We start from the raw sequence: 5,878 nt of genomic DNA, 5'->3' as shown, positions 1-5,878 counted from the left end.
ACTGTAAGCACGAAGCTTAGTGAGTTCCCCCACTGTACCACATACCATATAATCACATAACATACATATACTGTCGGGCATATCTAGGTGCCCGACCTACCCCTTCGGTCCTTACGACCGGATACTACAGGGCATATCTGGGTGCCCGACCTACCCCTTCGGTCCTTACGACCGGATATTGGGGACTATTTCACCCCTACTGCTACCACATAACACATATCACATAGCATCATATCATACTAGCATGTAAACATAACACAGGTAGTAGCAACCCTAGATGAATATCACAGAGACCATCATCTATCATACAACTCCTACTGGTGGGCCGACATTGTGGCCGTAGACCCACTGCTACTGGAAGGTAACTCACCTCGAAGTAGCTGCTGATATGCGTGGGAACTGACTGTCTGCTGCTGCTGCCGCTCCAGAAATCCTCCTGCTATAATTCCCACAAACCCTTAGTCAAATACTGCTAACCGACCTCAGGGTAAAATGACCATTTACCCCTTACCAATCAAGAGTCAAGTCAAAGTCAACTGCCAGTTGGCCCGACTCGCCGAGTTGACTTGCCAACACTGCGAGTCCCTATCCGTTTGTCCGACTATAAACCCGTCTCTACTCGTCGATTTAAGCATTGACTCGACGAGTTGTCCTTCTAAACTAAACACCAATAGTCCTTCATCCTACTCGCTGAGTTGTGTGAACAACTCGCCGAGTTCTTCTTCATCCGAAGAACACTATATGCTGAGACTCGCCGAGCTGTATGAACAACTCGCCGAGTCTGTTCTTGAGGCAAGAAGATTGCCTTGAACTCGCCGAGTCATGGTATTGACTCGCCGAGTTACTTCTTGAGTGAGTCTGGCTTCCGACCCACTGAGTCGCCGAGTTACTCTGCTTGAATCCAGCTCATGCCATTCATAGATCTGGGTTTCTAGGGCCTGATTAACACGTAAAGTTTCCAACTTTACGTGTAAATAAACACCCATGAGGGTTTTAGGGCTCAAAATGCACCAAAAGAGTAGATATAGGGCTTTCATGCAATATGGCTCCTTAAAGGCAGTAGATCCAAGCTCCTGGAGCTCAATCATGCCTAGATCTAGAGGCTAAACAACTTATTACGAACCCTAAAACACCAACAAGCTTGGGAAAAGGCTCAAGGAGGGATTTCATGGAGCTACAAGGGACAATAAACATGAAAACAGAGGGAAACTGAGTTATACCTCAAGGAAATCCCTGAGATAACACAAATATGCCTGGCCTCCTTCTTCTTTTCTTGATCTACTCTCCTTCCCTCTCCAAATCTTCAAAAAAACACACCAAAATGCTTCAATCTCACAAGGACCAAGGCTTGAACGAAGTATAAGGATCTGTGGGTGAAAGGGCGAGCTTAGGGGCGGATAAGAGGGTTTAAATAGGGTGCAAACCCTTGAAATTTAGGGTTTCATCAGACAGCGGGGACTCACCGAGTCGCCAACTTAAACGTGTTCCGGATCCCGTCTCCACTCGGCGAGTTGGACCTACAACTCGCCGAGTCCAAGGCTAAAAATGAAAAACACTAAGATAAATTTTACGTACCAGGAACCAGGTGCTACACCTACAGGTTGCGAGCCTACCAGCGTTCCAGTAGACTCTCTAGAATAGTCTGTGGTCGTCATCTATACTCCGTTAGATGACTAAATCAACTTAAAAATCAAGGCCTCTCATCATTTTATTTCATCACTCATCATCCATTTCATCTACCCATCTTTCCCAACATAATGATAGGTATAAAATACATATACAATTTAAATCAAGTAAAAACATGTATACATCGTTCATCCAGCATAGATATCAAGAACACATATAATATGCACATATAACATGTAATTTATATTAAATACTTCATATCTATGTGTAAGATGAAAGTAACTATGCACTCACTTGTTAATGTGATGACTCAAAATTTGGACATCGCTTCACTTCTAAATATCATCTTTTCCTTCGATGAAACCTAACATTATTATTGCTAGGTTTTAATCTAATATTTATTGGGACTAATTAATTCAAGGTCTACGAGTGATATTGTTTTATAATTGTTAAAAAAGACTTTTCAACTATAATGTACAGACAGAGGTCATACATGAAACACCTGAGGGCAAGAGCATTTTGCTATTTAAGCTGTTTTGAGATCCAACAACCCTATGTGGCCCTTCAAACCGGATTCCCCGTACCGCAAGCAGTTAAAAGGTATTATAATAGCACTTTGTATATTTTATAATACTTACATATATTGTCTATAGGTTCATAATAACGATAATGAACTTAAATATAAGCTATACTTATAGTAGGGTAAGCATAACTCACTTACAATGGAGTTTAGTGTAACGCCCGTAGATCCGGGCTAGTCAATTTAGAGACGATAAACATCACAAATGACTTCTTGATGGAAAATTATTTAGAAGGAGTAATCTTAACTAAGTTGTAGTATATGTTACAAGGATTCCGTACATATAAAGAACGCCGAAATCCTAGTTATAACGAAGAAGTTATGATTAGTCGAAGTTTCGCGACAGAACCGGCACGACACAGCGCGACGTAAATAGTGAATTTATGTTAGAGTGATATTTGGCCTTAGCGATCTAAATGAAAGTCGTAGAATACGTTAAACCGAGAGCGTGCATAAAAAGAACTTCTAAATCTGACTTCGTATGAGGAAGTTATGATTTTTCGAAGTTTCCGCATTAACAGTATGCAGCCCGAAACTCGAGATTGAGGTCGAGTGATATTTCGCCAAAAATTTCTAAATGAGAATTTAAGATCTCATCAATAGTAGTCCATCGATAAAAAGACAGAAGAAAACAGAGATCGGATAAAGGAGTTATGAATTTCGAATAGAGTTTTCCTGTCCCGGCCTACTAAAAATAATATATTAAAATTAAATTCAAAATTAGCCAATGGAGTCTTAACGAGAGTTGTAGAGCATAATCTCACCTTCGCGTCGATATAAAGAACGTCGAAAACGGAGTTCGTATGCGAAAGTTATGAATTTCTGAAGTTTGGGCGCGAAACCCCAAAACTGTCAGGGTTCATGACGTGAAAACAGTGTTCACGACGTGAACTGACTTCTGGCGCCTTCTGGAGCCTCCAGAGCAAGTGGACGAGTGACGAATGCAGTGACCTACTGTGCTCACAACGTGAACACTTAAAACTCACGAGGTGTGTGCAGAAAATTCACCCTATAAATAGAATTCAAGGGGCAGCCGAGTTTGGTTGCTCATCTCTTACTCTCCCACTCCCGATACTCTCTCTAAGCCCTATTTTAACCCCCCCCCCCCCCCCCCCCCCGAAGCCTCGGTATCATCCCGAGACCCGAAGCAAGTCCCGTAGCCCGAAGATCTCGAGAAGTGAAATTCCCGAGCCGAAGCTCTGCCTGCAAGAAGCTAATTTTTGTGAAGACCTTCGAGATCTACTGAAGAATACTACTTCTACAAGCCGTAGTGTTGTCTGATCATCTTCTGATCAAGTGAGTGTGTGGTCACTTTCTTCTAACACATAAATATTAAGTATTTGCTATGAAATACGTGCTATGTGTTTATATATTGTTGTTTATTTGAGATGTTGGTGGATTGGATGAACGATATAGGTTTTAATAAGTTAAACTGTATATGTATTTTATATCTACAAATATTTTGGGTAGGACATGGGTAGATGAGATCCGTGAGTATGGATCAGATCAAGAGGTTAGTTTAGATCCGTGAGTAGGGATCAGATCAAGATGCTAGTTTTAGATCCATGATTATGGATTAGACCAAGAGGTTAGTTTTAGATCCGGGAGTATGGATCAGGTAAAGAGATAAAACTTGTTATTAGTCCGGGAGTATGGATTAAGACTAAGTTAATTGTCCCTATTCCGGGAGTATGGATTGGGCACAGTTATTGATCTGGGAGTATGGATCAGATCAGGATTAAGGTATAGTTAATTGTCCCTATTTCGGGAGTATGGATTGGGTACAATTATTGATCCGAGAGTATGAATCAGATCAGGAGGTTAGTTTTAGATCCGTGAGTATGGATCAGGTGGTTTTAAATCCGTGAGTATGGATCAGGTAGTTTTAGATCCGTGAGTAAGGATCAGGTGAAAAAGTTAGTTTTAAATCCGTGAGTAGGGGTCAGGTAAAGAGGAAAATTTTAGATATGAGAGTTTAGATCGTGTTGTTGTGAGGATCAATGGGGTGGGATAAGAGTTGCTTGTATATAGTGAAATGTATACATATATATGATATAACATTGTGCGTTGAAAACCCTATATGCTCACCAGGCTCCCAAGCATGACCCACTCAGTTTTCTTTGTATTACAGGTAATGACACAAGAGTATAAGTTGGTGGACTTGACGAGAGATTTTGGATAATAGACCAGTAGTTGTAAAATAACTGTTGTAAGGTCAAATTGTTCTGTTTATGCTTTTGGTATGTATTGAACATGACATCCCGAGATTTTGTTAAATAATGAAAATACGTTTATTTAAAGAAATGCTTTGATAAATTCTTATCATATTTTGTTTTGGGAACAAATTCCGCAACCGTTTTCTTTAAACGATTACTCTGGTTTATAAAACAAAGCATAAACAAATCGGTCTTTTCTGGCCGTGAAATTAGGGATGTCACATTTAGCGAAGAACCGGGCTGTGCGCAGGCAGAACTTCTGAGCCGAAAGCTTTTTTTCTCAAAGCCTTCTGGCGCTCTGGGACTCGCCTCTAGCACTTGGGAAGTAGTAGGGAATGGGAGGTAGAGTTTGGGAGTATTGAGAGAGAAAGAAGGGTTTTAGTGTGAAGAAATGGGGGTGCTCCTCGTATATATTTATAGGCTGGAAGCTTCGGTTACGTTTGGCGTAACTTCGAAGTATGTTGCGTGTACTCAGTATGCTGTGCATCCGAAGCGCTATGTTGTGCGTATGAGGGACAACTGTTGGCATCGTATGCGAGACCGTGGGGAGAAAGTGAGGGCTCGTATGGCGCCACGTGTCAGCCTCGCACCCGCCCAAAATGTAATAAACTTCTAAATTCCATAATTTTCGCATAAGAGCTTCGTTTTTGACATTCTTTATTTCTACGTTTAGGTGGTGACATAGTCTACAACGTTCGTTTAGACTCCATCGACTAATTTTGAATTTATTTTTAAAGTTATATTTTAATAAGCTTAGACTGATTAAGTCCGTTAAAAATTCATAACTTTGTCATTGACGTCCGTTTTCGTCTGTCTTTATATCGTTGAGCTACTATCAACGAGATCTTCGATTTTCGTTTAGGTTGTGTCGGCTAAAAATCGGTCGCTCTAAAATTCAAATTCCAGGTTGTGCAGTACTATGCTAAATCATAGAAAAATCATAACTTCCTCATACGAAGTCAGATTTGGACGTGCTCTATATGCACGATTTCGATTTAACGTCTACTACGAATTTCGTTTGGATCGCTAAGGCTATAAAGTTGTTTATCAAAAATTCACTTTATACATTACGCGATGTCGTGCCAGTTTAGTCGTAAAACTTCGATGAGTCATAAGTTCTTCGTTATAACTCAAATTTAAGCGTTCTTTATATGTACGGAACACTTGTGCCATATACTATAACTTAGTTAAGTTTATTTATTCTAAATAACCTTCTATCAAAAAATCATTTTTTATGTTCATTATCTCTAAATTGATTAGCCTGAATCTAACAGCGTTACATGCAAACCTTACAACCATATATGTAACAATATAATTGATCATTAGTGATTGAAAGGCTTTGACTAAAAATACACAACCAGACTAATATGTTCTGTTCCAACATTACGATCAAGCATTACATGCAATGATGTTTATATACTTCCTATATTTTTTTCACTACTAATGAAAGTGTTCA

The sequence above is a fragment of the Lactuca sativa genome, chromosome 4 (genome assembly GCF_002870075.4).
Source record: "Lactuca sativa cultivar Salinas chromosome 4, Lsat_Salinas_v11, whole genome shotgun sequence".
In the NCBI taxonomy this organism is placed as follows: domain Eukaryota; kingdom Viridiplantae; phylum Streptophyta; class Magnoliopsida; order Asterales; family Asteraceae; genus Lactuca; species Lactuca sativa.
Note: the sequence above shows the minus strand (reverse complement) of the source record.